The sequence below is a fragment of the Tamandua tetradactyla genome, chromosome 8, assembly GCF_023851605.1.
Source record: "Tamandua tetradactyla isolate mTamTet1 chromosome 8, mTamTet1.pri, whole genome shotgun sequence".
Taxonomy (NCBI): Eukaryota; Metazoa; Chordata; class Mammalia; order Pilosa; family Myrmecophagidae; genus Tamandua; species Tamandua tetradactyla.
In genome coordinates this window covers 15787053-15805144 of record NC_135334.1, presented here as the reverse complement: position 1 = coordinate 15805144, position 18092 = coordinate 15787053, and positions in this window count along the sequence as shown.

Sequence of the window (18092 nt, the reverse complement as noted above, 5' to 3'; positions counted from 1 at the left end):
GGCTGAAAGTCATTCTTGCTCAGATATATCATAGCACTGCCTTCTGGCCTTCATGGTATTTGTGTAATAGTCTGAGTTCAATCTTACATAGTTTCCTTTGTATATAGGGCATCTACTTGCTCTTACTTCTTTCGTGACTTTTTGCTTCTCTTTGAGACTTTATTTTATGATTAGCAGGTATCTTGGTTTAAGCTTATTTGTATTTATTCTACTTGGGATTCATTGGTCTTGTTTGATTTACATATTTAAGTATTGTATAAGGGTTGGGAAGTTTTCCCCCATAATCTTTTTCAACTAATCTCACTTTCCCTTTATTCTTCTCCTTCTTGGATACCTATAATTCTTGTATTTGTGCACTTCATGTTGTCCATCATTTCCCTGAGATCTAGTTTTATTTTTTCATCTTTCTTGCCATTTGTTATTTTGTGCATTTGAGTTAAATTGTTTTATCTTCTAATTTACTTATTCTTTCTTCTTCCTCTTCAAATCAGTTTTGTGTTTCTCTAGTATAGTTTTCATTTGGTCAACAATATCTTTCATCTCTGTGAGATCTGTTATTTTTCTCTTTAGTTTTTTTCAAATTCTTCTTTATGCTCTTCCAGTGTCTTCTTGATATTATTTACATCATTATGAACATCCTTTATGTGTTATTCCAAATTCTGTGTCCTCTCCGGTGATTTATTCTTTTTCATTTAGCTTGGCCATACCTGCCGCAATCTTCATGTGCTTTGTGACCTTCTATCGCAAACATGGAATTTGATTGTCTTGATAAGGCTATTTTGCAAGTTGATTTCTTTTCTTTGTCTAAGGTTTTGTGCCTACTATGGTTTGCATTGAATATCTCCTTTTGAATTTGGTTTCTGGCTCTTTCTCTGCCAAACCAAGACCATAACTCATGGGGGGATTGCAGTTCTACTTGAGGCTCTATTGAGAACTAGGCAGATAGGCAATTTGCCAGACTGCACTTTCTGCTGCTGCCCAGCAGATGGCACTCTTCTCCTCAGGCCAACTTCTCCACAATTGCAGGTACCAGCTGAGCTGAATGGAGACCTGATGTATTTCCAGCAAGGAATGTGGGTCTCATTGCTTATTGAAAGCCACCAATCCCATGGTTGGACAATGGGCAGTGTGCACCTCAGTATAAACATCATCTGTGTGCCCAATAGATCTGATGGCCCCCAGACTCCCACAGGAGATGACCTTGGTCTGTGGCAGTGTGTACTTAAGCTTCCTCTGTCCCTAGCCAATCCAGAAATGTCTGGCAGCTGGTCATAATGTTCAGTTTGGCTGGTTTCCTTAGCCTTGACTCTCCATCCTTGCATACCTGAGGTCTCTGGGCCTCTGTGGGGAAAGGGTAATGATATCATGACCAAATTAGTCTCTTTCACTGGCCATTTGATACACCACTTTCTGTCTTTCCCTCTTCCCTGGACAAGGTGCCCACAGCAGCCTGACTCAGGAGTAAACAGCGGGTACTTTGCCTTGGCCAAATGGTCTCTGTGTGCAAGGGGAGCAAGTCTAGTGACTTCCAAGTTCCCCACAGGAGTTCTTGGCTGCAGAGCTGTGAGGGAAGAGTTCCAAAAGCAGTTACAGGGATTTGTGGAATTGTGACCTAGCACACTTACCCTATTCTCTCCATTCCAATTTTCTCTATTTTTTTTTTTTGCTGAAGACCATATAGGTTAGAAGACCCTCTTTGGTCACTCACTCCTTGGAACCACTGGCCTGGTCATTGTTTCTTTACTGTCTCTAGTTGCTGCACATGCCAAGTTGACCTCAGCCTTTCTTATTCTACCATCTTTCTGGGAGTCAGAAATTTATAATTTAAATGACTATGTTTTGGTTTTCAAGTTTGGAAAGAGAGCTTATGATCCAAATTATAGTGCACTGTCATCAGAATTTAGCTGTCATGGCCACCCTAACAGTTTCTGTACCAAATATTGTCATTATACGTTTGAATAACAAAAGTTTCATATTCAGGCAATAGATAGAAAACATGCTAGAGTAAGGATTTTCAAAGGCAAGGACAGGGTCCACAAAATCCTTTGTAACCCTCCACCATGGTCTAGGAATATCAAAAGTGTTGGAATCAGGTCAGGGCTCTTTCATACCTCCAAACATATGGAACTGTAGCCTGAGAATCACTACATTTGTGAACCATTTCTGCTAACCACATTACATTTTATCTCTCTGTTTTTCAGTGAGTCATAAAGGCTTAATCATCAATGTTTTAATGTTTAAAAGGCTTATGTAACATGATCTCAGCTCATTTAATCATCATGATAAACCTTCAGGGTAAAGCTATAGAAAATAAAGCATCCAAGCTTTAGAAAGGCTAAGCAATTCTTCTAAATTGAGGTTACTGGTAAATGGTAGAACCAAGAGTCTAAATCCCTTTTTTGTAACATCAGTCTTTCCACCATCCTGCATCTGTGATAAATTCTGGCTTCCCTGACATTGTAAAATCTTGCCTATTTTTGGCCCATATTTTGCCTTTTAATATCACCAAGACATCTGAAAATGGTCCTGGATAGACTAGCCTGTCTCCCTCCCCCTCTACCTCCATTAAAATTTAAAGTCCAAGGGAGTAAATAATTTGTCTGTGGTATTTACTGCTATGTTTTCAGTGCTGAGAATGGTAGTTAGCACAGAGTATTATGGAATACATTTTTTGGGGGGAATATATTTTTTAATGTGATTTTATTGAGATATATTCACACACCATGCAATTCATCCAAAGCATGTGTCAGTGGTTCACTGTATCATCATAAATTTGTACATTCATTGTCATGACCATTGTTAGATCATTCCCATCACTCCAAAAAAGAAAAGAAAACCCCGCAAACTTCCCTTACCCCTTACCCCTCCCACTTGTTGACCACTAATATTGCACTCTACTCTATTTTAAGAGGTAGATTGACTAAGATAATATAATATTGACAACCATATATACATATCATATATATATCAGTGGAGCAGAACAAAGCATCCAGAATCCAGAAGTTTATCCATACAAACATGGGAAACTGACTGTTTTTTGCAATATAGTTATATTATCATTATCAAACATCAAGGGCTACTAGATTACAGTTCAACAGCTTCAAGTATTCCCTTCAGCTATTCTAAAACACTAGACACTAAAAGGCAATGTCTATTTAATGAGTCAGCAGTCACAGTCATTTGTTAAATAATAATTTCTCAGACACGCTTCCCCGCCTCACTTGATCTTTCAATCTTCAGAGAATGTAGGCAATGACCATTTTAATTTCTTCATGCTGGATGTGGGTATTGACTTTATGAGGTAGGAGAATGAAACTGGTTGATAGTCTTGGAGAGACTAGTACTTCCGGGATTCAGTGCTTATCTGGGATAGGATCAGTCTGGAGGCCTTAAGTTCCTGAAAAAATAATTTACTGAGAAAATCTTATATAGGAACTTAGAGCACAGGGTACTACTCAGGGTTTTTAGGGATATTTTTGGTTGGTCTTGGCATACTGTGATAATCTACAACTACTGACTAAATCTGTATAAGTGTAACTTCCAGAATGAAATTCTGAGTTTATGTGAAATCTATTTTTTGGGGGGTTTATTTTGCTCCAACTCTTTTCCCCCTTTTGGTGAAGAAGGCATTCTCATTCTTATGATGCCAGAGCCAGGCCTAATCTTGGAAAACATGTCCCACCTAGAGGGGAGGGTAGTGAGTTTATTCACAGAGTTGACTTAAAGAAAGAGGCCACATCTGAGCAACAAAAGAGGCTTTCTGAGGGTGACTCTTAGGTATAAATGTATGGAGGTGTAGCTTCACCTTTGCAGAAATAATTTTCATAAGAGTGAGCCTTTCTTCCAAGAAGATGACCAAATAAAGTAGCTTGAGATCAGCCCTGGTCCACAGAAGAGTTAAAGAAGGAACAGGAGGGTGACTGAGGCAGTGATTCAGGAGTGTGGCTGACCTTGGAGAGCCTTCTGCACCACATAAGGTGGCCCTTGTTGCACAGTCTGAGGAACTGAGAAACAGAAAGCTGGAGCATGACATGGAGGCCGACTCCACAGGAGTGCACAGATAGGAGCCGGGGACTAGGAAGTAAGTCACGTTGTGTTCCATGGGTGCACTACTCTCACCAGTGCAGCCACATGGCCAGTGATGCACCCCACACCCCACGCAGTTGAACCCCATCATCTGCTCCCATTCCCATTGTTCCAGGTACCCCCAACCCACCAGCCCCCAGTTAACATGTCTGCCCCATGCCCCCACCCCAAGTGCAGCCCAACCCACCTCTCCTGCACACCTCCTGAGTGCTACCTCCCACTCCCTGTTCCCTACAGGCTGTTGCCAGTGCATAAGAGCTGTGAGCACTAACCTCCACACCCAGGCTACCCCTGCCCCCTGCCTACAGTGTTGCATAGCCTCATGCCACCACCACTGAGCTCTGTGCATCATTTTATGGCACTCCTAGAACCACACAAGCACATAGGCCCCAAAACCTATCATTCCGCTCTGGGAACTTCAGATTACAGCAGTCTTAGGCCATGCATGTGCATGGCATTCAACCATACTTCCCAGATCTGAGAAAATGCTGAACTAAGCAGCTGAGACACATCAGCCACCAACCCATGAAGGCGTAAATCTGACCTGTTGCCACAGCTCTACACATTCATACAAAGGCCCTCATGACTTAGACCAGTACCAAGTTTATGCCCCCCAGACCGGTAGGCCCACACAGCTACATGCTCCCTGGCCACTGGGTGCCCACATTCACAAGCATCAGTACAAGATACCCAACCTGTGCCTATAACTGCCCTGAAACAAATCACCACACCGAGTGCTCCACCCCGACCATGCTCCCTGATGTATAACCATCTTACAAATGCAGGCCTTACACTACTGAAAGAAGTCAACTCCCCAAGTAAACCAATAAAGATATTTACATGCCACAAAGACAGCAGAAGATCATTAAGCATATCACAACGAAAACAGATATAGCCCTGCGTAATGACCAAATTAAAACACCATGGGAGACAAGAATTTGGAACAATTAATCAAGCATGTTCATACAACTCTACTTAATAAAATAAGTGGATAGCAAATTATAAAAAGGAGATAAAAAAGACTTTAGAGGAACATAAAGAGGAATTTAAAAGAATGAATAGGAAATAGTGGATATCAGAGATTAAAAAATCTGTTGACCAAGTTAGAAACACTAGAGGCACACAACATCAGATTTGAAGAGACAGAAGAAAGAAGAAGTGATATAGAGGACTGGATAACTGATTCGAAGTCTCAAAACAGTAAATGGCAAAAAAAAAAGGTGAAAAAATTGGAATTTGACCTCAGGGAAATGATAGACAAAACAAAGTGCACAAATATAAGAATTACTACTGTCCCAGAAGGAGAATAGAGGAGCAAAGGGCTAGAAATAGTAGTTGAGGATATAATGGCAGAAAACTTCTCAACTCTCATGAAGGACACAAATATACAAGTCAAAGGAGACCAATGAACTCCAAGCAGAATAAATCCAAATAGGCTTTCCACGAAACACATACCAATCAGGCTGTCAAATTTGGAAGAGAAGCAGAAAATCCTGAAAGCTGCAAGAGAAAAACAATCTAGTACATACAAGAGAAACCAAATAAGACTGAGTTCAGACTACATAACTAATACTGTGGAGACAAGAAGACAAAGGTATCAGATATTCAAGATCCTGAAAGAGAAAGACTTCCAGCCAAGAATTCTGCACTCAGGCACATTGCCCTTCAAAACTGAGGGAGAGATTAAAGTTTTCACAAACAGAGAAGTCCTGAAAGAATTTGTCAACAAGATACCAGCCCTACAAGAAATACTAAAAGGAGATCTGCCATCCGAATAAAAAAAAGGACAGTAGAGGGAGGTCTGGAGGAGGGCGCAGAATTGAAGAGTACCACTAAGGATAATTTAAAGAATACAAAGAGAAAGAGAGGAAAGAATATAAAGAGCTGACAAATAAAATTAAAAGATATGATGGTGGATTCACGAAATGCCTTTTAAGTAATAACTTTGACTGTTAACAGACTAAACATGCAATTTAAAAGATACAGATTGGCAGAATGGATTAAGAAACAATACAGCTATAAGCTTCTTTCAAGAGACTCATCTTAGATGCAAGGCTACAAATAGATTGAAAGAGAAAGGATGGAAAAAGATTTTCCATGCAATTTGTAGCCAGAAGAAACCAGGAGTAGCTATATAAATATTGGGTGAAATAGACTTTAAATGTAAAGACATCATAAGAGACAAAGAACAATGCTATATACTAATTAAAGGGTCAATTCACCAAGAAAATATAACAATCATGAATGTTTATGCTCCCAATCAAGGAGTTTCAAAGTACATGAGACAGACATTGGCAAAACTGAAGGGAGTGATAGAGGTTTGAACAATAATCATAGGAGACTTCAATATACTACTCTCCTCTATAGATAGAACAACCAGACAGAAGATCAACAAGGAAATAGGGGTGTTAAATAAGTTGATAAGTGAATTAGACCTAATGGACTTATATAGGTCATTGCACCTCAAAGTGTAAGGATATTCATTCTTCTCTAGTGCTCATGGAACATTCTCCAAGATAGATCATATGCTGGGACACAAAACAGGTCTTTATGAATTTTATAGCATTGAAATTATTCAAAGCACTTTCTCTGATCACAATGGGATGAAGCTGGATCTCAATAACCACCAAAGAATGAGAACATTCACAAATATGTGGAGATTAAATAACACACTCTTAAACAACCAGTAGGTCAAAGAAGAAATTGCTAGAGAAATCAGTAGCTATCTGGAGATGAATAAAAATGAGAATAGAACATACCAGAACTTAAAGGATGCAGTAAAGGCTGTGCTGAGAGGGAGATTTATTGCCCTAAATGCCTATATTAAGAAATAAGAACCGGCAGCCATGTGGCTCAGTGGCAGAGTTCTCGCCTGCCATGATGAAAGTGCAGGTTCATTTCCCACTGCCTGCCCATGTTAAAAAAAAAAAAAAAAAGAGCAAAACTCAAGGACTTAACATCACACCTGAAGAAAGAACTGGAGAAAGAATAGCAAACTAACTCAATGCAAATAGAAGAAGAGAAAATAACAAAGATTAAAGAAGAGAGAAATGCATGGGAGAGCAAAAGAACACTAGATAGAATCAATAAAACCAAAAGTTGGTTCTTTGAGAAAATCAATAATGTTGATGGGCCACAAGCAAGACCGACAAAGAAAAAAAGAGAGAAAATGCAAATAAACAAAATCAGAAATGAAAAGGGGTACATTACTACAGACCCTGAAGAAATAAAAGAAATCATAAGGGGATACTATGAGCAACTATACTCCAACAAGCTACACAACTTAGATGAAATGGATGAATTCCTGGAGACACAAAAACAAGCTACACTGACTCAGGAAGAAATAGAATATCTCAACAAACCAATCACAAGTAAAAAGATTCAATCAGTCATCAAAAATGTTCTTACAAAGAAAAACCCAGGGCCAGAAGGCTTCACAGAGGAATTTTTTCAAACATTCCAAAAAGAAATAACACCAATCCTGTGCAACCTTTTCCAAAAAATTGAGGAAATCTACCTAACTCATTTTATGAAGCTAATATGATTTTAATGCCAAAACCAGGTAAAGATGCCATAAGAAAGGAAAACTACAGGCCAATCTCTCTAATAAACATAGATGCAAAAATTCTCAATAAAATATTAGCGAATTAAATGTAACTACACTTAAAATAATTATACACCATGAGCAAGGGGGATTTATACAAGGAATGCAAGGATGGTTCAACACAAGAAACTCAATTAATATAATACAGCCCACTAACAGACCGAAAGGGAAAAAATTGCATGATCATCTCGATTGATACCAAAAGAGCATTCAACAAAATTCGGCATCTTTTTCTGATTAAAAACACTCCAAAGGTAGGAATGAAAGATGACAACCTCAGCATGATAAAGGGAATATATGATAAAACAATAGCCAGTATCATACTCAATGGAAAGAGACTGAAAGTGTTCCCCTAAGGTTAGGAACAAGACAAGGATGCCCACTGTCATCACTATTATTTAACACTGTGCTAGAAGTTCTAACTAGAGCAATTAGGTAGGGCAAAGAATAAAAGACATCCAAATTGGAAAGGAAGAAATAATACTCTTATTATTTGCAGATGATATGATACTATGCTTGTTTGGAAGATCCTGAGAAATCTACAGCAAGGTTACTTGAGCCAATAAACAAATTCAGCAAGGTGATGAGATATAAAATTAATGAGCAAAAATCTGTAACATTTCTATACACAAGAAATGACCAAGCTGAGGAGTCAGTTAAGGGAAAAATTCTATTCAAAATAGCAACTAAAAGAATCAAGTACTTAGGAATGAACTTAACTAGGGATGTAAAGGACTTGTACACAGGAAACTACACAACATTGTGTGGTATTTAGATTCAAGTGTCAACTTGGCCAGGTGAAGGTGCCTAGTTCTATTGCTGTGGACATGAGCCAATGGCGTGTGAACCTCATTTGTTGCTGATTACATGTGCAGTTGGCTAGAAGGCATGCCTACTGCAATGAATGATGTTTGATTTAACTGACCTATGCTTAAATAGGAGAGCTCAACATAGCACAACCCAAGCAGCCCAGTGTACCTCATTTCAGCACTCGCAGCTCAGCCCAGCCCCTTGGAGATGCAGAAAGGAATCACCCCGGGAAAAGTTGTTGGAACCCAGAGGCCTGGACAGAAGGTCAGCAGAGATTGTCCTGTGCCTTCCCACATAAGAAAGAACCTCAGTTGAATGTTAGCTGCCTTTCCTCTGAAAAAATCTGTGTTAACTAAATAAATCCCCTTTTATTGAACGACAATCCATCTCTGGTGTGTTGCATTCCAGCAGCTAGCAAACTAGAACACATTGCTAAAAGGAATCAAAGAAGATCTAAATAGATGGAAATATATTCCCTGTTCATGTATAGGAAGGCTAAATATATTTAAGATGTTAATTCTCCCTATTCACATGGGGAGATCTACACATTCAATGAGTACATTCAATGGAATACTGATGAAAATTCCAACAGCCTACTTTGAAGATTTGAAAGAGCTAACTACCAAACTCACCTGGAAGGGAAAGAGAGCCCAAATAGTTAAAAGCATCCTTAAAAATAAGAATGAAGTGGAAGGATTAACACTCCCTGACTTTAAAACTTATAAAGCCACAGTGCTCAAAACAGCATGGTACTGGCACAAAGATAGAACCACTGACGAGTGGAATCAAATCGGGAGTGCAGAAGTAGACCACCAATCTATGGTCAACTGATTTTTGACAAAGCCTCAAAATCTCCTGAACTGGGACAAAATTGTTTTTCAATAATTGGGCATGAAAGAACTGGATACCAATAGCCAAAAGAATGAAAGTGGACCCCTATTTTACACCCTACACAAAAATTAGCCCAAAGTGGATCAAACACCTAAATATAAGGACTTACATCATAAAGCTTCTAGAAGAAAATGTAGGGAAACCTCTTCAAGACCTAGTAATAAGAGGGAGCTTCCTAAACCTTACACCCCAAACACACAAGCAACAAAAGAAAAATTAGATAATGGAAAATCCTCAAAATCAAATGCTTCTGTACCTTAAAAGATTTTTCCAAAAAGGTGAAGAGGCAGTATATTCTATGGGAGAAAATATTTGAAAATCACATATTGGACAGAGTTTTGATTTCCTGCATATACAAAGAAATCATAAAACTCAACAACAAAAGAACACACAACCAAATTACAAAATGGGCTAAAGATGTGAATAGGCATTTTTCTGAAGAGCAAATACAGATGACTCAAACACACATGAAGAAATGCTCATTTTCATTGGCTTTAAGGGAAATACAGATCAAAACTACAATGAGATACCACCTCACACCTATAAGAATAGCTGCTATTAAACAAACAGGAAGCTATGAATGTTGGAGAGGATGTGGAGAAATGGGGACACTTATGTATTGCTGGTGGGAATGCATAATGGTGCAGCCACTATGGAAGACTGTTTGGCAGTTCCTTGGGAAACTAAATATTGAGTTGCCCTGTGACCCAGCAATAGCACTTCTTGGTATATACCCAGAAGAACTGAAAGCAATGACACAGACATTTGCACACTGATTTTCATAGCTACAATTTTCACAATCACCAAAAGATGGAAACAAAACAAATGCCATGAACAGATGAGTGGACCAACAAAATGTGATATATGCATACGATGGAATGTTATGCAGCAGTAAGACAAAATGATGTCCTGAAGCACATGATAAGATGGATGAGCTTTGTGCACATAATACTGAGTGAAACTAGCCAGACACAAAAGGATAGATGCTGTATATATTCCACTTTTATGACCAGCATGAAGGTATAATCAAAGGCTTATATTACAGAATATAGGGAACATAAGATACATAGAAGCTAGAAATGGGTGAACCATTAGCTAATGAGGTTGAATATCAATGTAAGGGAACAGGTAGGAGTGAAGGTGGTTCTCTAGTGTGTCTGTAAGTAATATTACCATACTGAAAATGAACAAGATTGAAAGGGTTGTATAGAGCTACGTGTCCCACTGATTAACACTAGAAATATGAATTAGTTCTCACAAGAATTACATCAAAGATATGATTCTTGTACAAGCAGTGTTTAAGTCCAGTGTACATGGGGAAGCTGCTCTTGCTATGCTGCGAGCTATGCTCAAAAGGAAACCATCAGAAAGCACTGCCACAGCAACAGCATAAGTAAATAATGGAGGGAGGAACAAGAGTTAAGAGGAGGTTTAGATTTCCTATTATGCAAGGTTGTGTTTATTGGTTTTATTTCTCTGGGGAACAAGAAAATTATCTAAAAGTGAAAATGTTGATGGACTGTGAACTTTGGGCCCTATACATGATACCCAATGTAAGCAGATGACTTAAGGATGCACTGATGGAAAAGTAGATTAGCAAACGATGGTGTATACTTATGAACAGAGGTTGTCCTCCTACAAAAAGGAACAAAGTCATGAGACATGCAACGATGTGAATGAACATGTGGGATGTTTGCGGAGACAAAATAAACTGGAAGCAGAAGAACAAAAATGGTATGGTCACTTTAGAAAATGCTTATAGGACAACAGGGCCCTAGATTGTAAGACTTTAGACACAGACACATTAAGTCCAGAGTGGTGATTATTATTTCTGGATTTTAAAAGTCTTTTTATATACATAATCTGATATTTAGAGATAAGTACAAAACTGAACAGGTTGGGGTTAAAGTAATTCAGAGCATAGGGGTAAGAAAAATGGTATCTATATTTTAGAACCACATGCATTCTTTGCGACCAAAGGAAGAAAGTTTTATTTGGTCTGGAACTGAAATTTTTGATAGTGCATAATCTAATTCAACCAATCTGTATATTTCGTTTGAATAACTGAAACACAGGAAACACAGACTAAAAAAGAGGTCCTTTAATCTTGTATAGGTTATTGTAAAGCCTGGATACATCCTGGAGTATATCAAGCAGATAATAAAAAAAGTATTGGCAAAGTCTCAAGAGGGATTGGAGAAAGAATTTGTAACTACTAAACCTTACCATCAGAGAACCCCCGATACTGTGTCAAACTGTAGGGAAGCCCACATCAATAGGCCATGTCCTCGATCACGAGGCTCACTTTTTAGAAGATCATGTGGGTAGCAGAGAAGTTTAAATTACCTACAGGCATGCCTAAGAGTCACCTCTGGAGGACCTCTTTTGTTGCTCAGATATGGCCTCACACTCTGTAACCCCAACTCTACAAGTGAAATCCTTACCCTCCCCCCAACATGGGACATGACATCCAGGGGTGAAAGTCTCCCTGGTGATGTGGGAGATGACTCTTAGGAATGAATCCAGACTTAGCACCATGGAATCAACCATTCCATCCTGACCGAAAGGGGGAAAATAAGTGTAACTGATTAAGTATCAGTGGCAGAGAGAGTTCAAATAGAGTCAAGAGGCTACTCTGGAGGTTGCTCTTATGAAAGCTTCAGTTAGACCTTGATACCTATAATAACCTGCTAACCCCAATCAGAACCATCCCAGCCTATCCTAAGAACACCCAGGGCAATATGTAAGATTCTACAAGGGTTCCATGCACTAGAGTAAATTTCCAGAAACCTACAACCTCCAGATAGGTCTCCGGTCCAGATAAGACCTGAAACCTGGCCTAGCCTCTCCAGAACATCAGATATTTCTGTCTATTTACCCCATATTAATGACAGACCCTTTCAATATCAAACATTTAGAATTGCCATTGCCCAAACACCCCTAAAGATAGGGATGGTGGAGTTATGCAGAGAAGATAGGATTTAATAAATGGATATGAATGCTAAATCATTAAATTGATTTCCCTTTTAGTCTCCAGTATTTTAGAGCAGCTAGAAGTAAAAGCCCCAAATTATGGAATTGTAACACATGTGAAACCCTGAAATATGTTCTACAACTAATTGTGCTGCTTTGCTTTGAAATTTATAGTTTTTTTTTTTTGTATATATGCTATTTTTTCACAAAGGAAAAAAAGTTGATTGTGATGATAAAAAATATTTAAGCCCTCTAGCTTCCTATATTCTGAAGCAGTTAGAAGGAAAAATATGAGAGGATTGTATAGTAGCCCATGGCAAACTCTGGGATCTGCCCTGTAACTACTTCTTGAGAAGTGCTTTGAAAACTATTGATTTTTTATTTCTTTACTTTGTATATATGTTATACTATACAATAAAAAAAGTTAAAAAAAAAAAAAAGAGTAAGCCTGAAGACTGAGGGCTTAGATTATTTAATTGGGAGTCCCTAATGCCAGAGAGAATATCAGGGATTCCCCAGGAGGGGGAAGTTAATAGCACCACAATTTTTCTCAAAGACATTTTGTAAATACTCTTTTATTTTCTGCCCCACATACTCTGGAATGTGTCTGGGTTTTACATTAAATTGTACAGAATAACACAATATCATTCCCCATTCTAGGTCCCATGTAACTGGGTTGTTTAAATGAACAGAAAAGAGAGGTTCAATTAGATAGTGTGCTACATTAAATTTAGATTTGGGCCAAATAAGCATCTCTTCTTTTGGACTCACACAGAAGTTGAAGTTTTGAAATATAGGAATATTCTTTACCCTGTATTCTGATTTACCTTAGTTCTCACCAGGTCCATTTCATTCATATTTCTAAATGGATTCTGATCTCTTTTTTCAGCTTCATTAACAGCTGCTATATGGGGTAATGCTGTCTCTTGTAGCTCCAGAACTCTAGTTCTGAGTCTCAGGTATTTAACAAATATCTGAAGTTCCAGTAAATGACTAGGTTATAAAAAACAGCTCAGCATCTCAGAATTTAGAAATGACAGTTAAAACAGTTCCAGGCACTTGCAGAGCAAACTCTATTAGATTCCAATATCTGAAGTAATTTATCATCCTCAGGGCTTTAGAAAGTGGCTGCTCCACCTTTTCAAGGGCTTATACAATGACCATGCTTTCTGAACATGCTGCAATGTAGGTTGCAACACTGGGGATCATTGGGGAACAACCACCTTTTTTTTTTTTTTGCTCCACCATCTCCCAGCATTGAGATAGCACCCAGGCTTTCTGCCATCTCTGGGGAAAATGCTGAACCTCCTTAAAAGAATGGGGCAATCACCAGACTCTTCTCAATCCATGGAATATTTGTTCCACTCACTCTGAGGCCTGAGATAACAAAATTCTTCCTGAGAAATGAAGTAGAAGGCCCACCATCTGCCTTCTGTGAAACCTCAAATTTCCACATGGGTAGGTGAGTTTGGTCTCCTAGCTCAAGAATTCTTGGTTTCAGACCTTAGTTTCCAGGTTCTACCTTTGAAGTTATTTTTTCCTTCAATTTATCCCTTTATCTTTTAATTCAGATTGGCAGTGGTCCTGTTTATGCAGATCTCAGGGCACTCTTGTTGGTTTTCTATGCAGTATTAATAAGACCATACCCATTAGACTATAGAGTTTTCCACAAATTCTTTCTGGATAACTCCATCTCCAATCCTAGATTCCACATTTCATTAAATCCTTACCTGAAGCACACATGTGAGGTCTGGGATCTCACATTCTGGAAACCCATAATTTCCCAGACCATAAATTTCTTTCTCTAGAGAGGCCACTGTCTGTCACAGGGAAAGACATGTGGCTAGCTTCTTCTGGTTCCTGTTTCATGTCCCATTGTTTACAGCTTCTGGGTCAGTGGTTTCCACTCTAAGTATCTGTGGCCTTCACTTAGCTCCTCCAGGACACAACTCAGGGGTTCTGTCTTTATTAGCATCTCATGGGAAGGCACATGGCAATGTTTGCTTGGCTCTGCATCTCTAAAGATCCATATCTATGTGTCTGTTCCCTCAGTCAGCACTCCAAGCATCTCCAAATGTCTATGTCTCTGTCAACTCTGAAGAAACTGTTTTCCAAGCTTCTGAGCTCCCTTCAAAATATTTCCCCTTTAAAGGACTCCAGTAAACTAATCAAGACCCACCTTGCATGGGTGGAGTCACATCTCCATCTAATCAAAAGGTCATTCCCACAACTGAATGTGTCATATCTCCATGGAAATAATCAAATCAAAATTTCCACCCTAAGCAACAGGTTTGCCCATGGAAAATTGGATTAGGAAAGAAAATTGTGGAATTGTAACCCATACCAAACTTTGAAATCTGTTCCAGAATTACTTGTTAAAATTTTGTTAATATGTACGTGGAATTCTATTCCTTTTTTTGTATGTATGTTATATTTCACAATAAAAACCATTTTTTAAAAAAGTTGAAAGTGAAAGCTTGGAAAAATATATTTCATCCAAACAACAAACAAAAGAGGGCAGAAGTAGCTGTCCATTGATGTTTCCCTCAGGGATGAGGGAAGGGCTTTTGGACCCTGGGCTGGACAAACAGTGTCATTCCACATTTTTTCAGACTCTTGTCTTACTGAACTTAAACTTGGAATAGCCTCCTCTGACCCTGGGTCTCCAAAGAGTGGAGTCTGTCTCATTCTTGTGAGAGAAGACATACATAACTACTGAACCCACAGAAATAAAGGAGATAATGACTGGATACCATGAATAACTATATGATAACAAACTAGACAAAATCAACAATATCCTAGAAAATCACGAACAACCAACATTGAATTGAGAAGAAATAGAAGACTTCAACAAATCAATCATAAGTAAAGAGATTGAATTAGTCATCAAAAAGCTCCCAAAATCCAGGACCAGATGGCTTCACATGTGAACTCTACCTAGCATTCAATAAACAATTAATACAAATTCTGCTCAAACTCATCAAAAAATTGAAGAATATGGAAAGCTACATAACTCATTATAAGAAGCCAACATCACCACAATACCAAAGCCAAGCAAAGACACTACAAGAAAAGAAAATTACAGACCAATCTATTTAATGAATATAGATGGAGTAAAAATTCTCAACAAAATACTTGCAAAGTGAATCTAGCAGTGCATTAAAACAATTGTACACCATGATTAAATGGGCTGTATTCCAGGTGTGCAAGGGTAGTTCAACACAAGAAAAACAATGTAATACACCACATCAACACATTGAAGGGGAGAAACCACATGATTATCTTGACTGATGCAGAAAAGCATTTGACAAAATGCAACATCCTCTCTTGATCTAAACATTTTAAAGGATAGGAATGGAAGGAAACTTCCACTACATGGTAAAGGGAATATATGAAGAACCCACAGCTAACATCATACTCAATAAGGAAAGATTAAAAGCTTTCCTTCTAAGATTAAGAACAAGACACACATGTCCCTACTCTCACCATTGTTATTCAACATTGTGCTAGAAGTTCTAGCCAGAGCAATTATGCAAGAAAAAGAAATAAAAGGCATCCAAATGGAAAGAAAAAAGTAAAACTTTTACTGTTTTCAGATGACATGATTCTGTATGTAGAAAATCCTGAAAAATATATAGCCAAGCTACTAGAGCCAATAAATGAATACAGCAGTGTAGAAGGATACAAGATTACCACAGAAAAATCAGTAGTATTGCTATGCACAAGGAATGTGCAATCTTAGATGGAGACCAAGAAAAAATTTCCATTTACAAAAGCAACCAAAAGAATCAAATATTTAAGAATAAATTTAACTAAGGGCATAAAAGACCTATACACAGAAACATGCAAAACATTGCTAAAAGGAACCAAGGTAGACCCAAATAAATGGAAGACTATACTGTGTTTGTGGATTAGAAGGCTAAATATAGTTAAAATGTCAATTCTACGCAAATTTATTTATAGATTCAATGCAGTGCAAATCAAAATCCCAACAACTTACATTGCAGAAATATAAAAATCAATAATCAAGTATATTTGCAAGGGCAAGGTGCTCTGAGTAGCTAAAATTACCTTGAGAAAGAAGAATGAAGTGGAAGTTCTCACAGTACTGGACTTTGAAATATATTACACTAGTACAATGGTCAAAACAGCATGGTGCTGACATAAAGATAGATGTGCTGACCAATAGAATTAAACCGAGTGTTCAGAGATGGATCTCTCATACAAGGTCAATTGATCTTTGATAAGGTGATCTAGTCAACTCAACTGGGAAAGAGAAGCCTCTTCAACAAATGGAGCTTGGAGATCAATAAGACAGAAAAAATGGACAAATATGGTATGATCTCGCTAATATAAACTAACTCTAATGATCAAACTCTGAGAATTTAATTTGAGAGAAAAGCCTATCAGGGGATAGAAAATGGACAGAGATTGGGAAGTCAAAGATTAAGGAGTACAGAATGTTCAATAAGGCTCATTGCAAAGGCCACTAGGAAAGTCAGATCCTATACCAGCCACATCTATTCTTGAGTTAAGAATAACTGCTATTTTTAAATTCTAAGATTCCATGTTCTTTTTGTATAACCTGGTATTTCCCTGGAGCTTTGAGTATCTGTGTGATACCTAACACTCAGAGTTAGAGTTCCACAGCTCTGAAAATCATTATTATTCCATTTAGCAGTGTAAATAAAGCTGAAAAAGCGATCAGACCTCAATTAAAGATATGATGAAACAGACCTGGTTAGGACTAAGATAAATCAGAATACAAGGCAAAAAAATTACATTGTCTGTACTTTAAAACTTCAACTTCTGTGTGAGACCAAAGGAACAGATGATAATTTGGTTCAAAATTTAAATATTATGTAATGCACTGTCTAATTTAACCTGTCTCCTCAGTTTATTCAAACAACATAATTACACAGAACCTAGAATAGTGAATGAGATCTTGTTATTCTGTAAAGGTTAAGGTAATGACCCAATACATCTAAAGAATTTTGTGCAAAATTGAAAAAATATGTATTTGCAAAGTTCGCTTGAGGGAAGCTAGAAAAGTGTGGAACTATTCAACTTCCCTACCTGGAGAGTTTCTGATATTCTCTCAAGCATTAGGAACTTCCAATTTAATAAGTCAAGCCCTCAATCTTAAGGCTTGTCCTTATGAAACATTTCTGCAATAGTAAAACTAAGCCTACTTATAATGATGCCTAATAGTCACCCCCAATGAACCTCTTTTGTTGCTTACATATGGCCTCTCTTGCTAAGCCGCCTCTGCAAATGAACTTAGTACCATCTTCCATTACATGGGACATGACTCCCAGGGGGGTAAATATCCTTGGCAACACGGGACGTGACTCCAGTGATTAGCCTAGTCCTGACATTGTGGGATTGAGAATTCGTTCTTGACCAAAAGAGGGGAGAGAAAGGAAACATAAAGTTTCGGTGGCTATAAATATTTCAAATTGAGTCAAGAGGGTATTCTATCATGATGATGAATATGCAACTATGTGATGATATTGTGAATTACTGATTATATATGTAGAATGGAATGATCGTATGTTAAGAATGTTTATGCTTCTTTTTTGTCATTTTTTTACTTTAAAAATTAATAAAAAAATTTTAAGGCAAAAAAAGACAGTATTCTAGAAGTTATTCTTATGTGAACTTCAGCCAGATATTGCAAATTGCCACAGTTATGCAAAGCTCCAACCAACAGTATTCCTAGGACTCT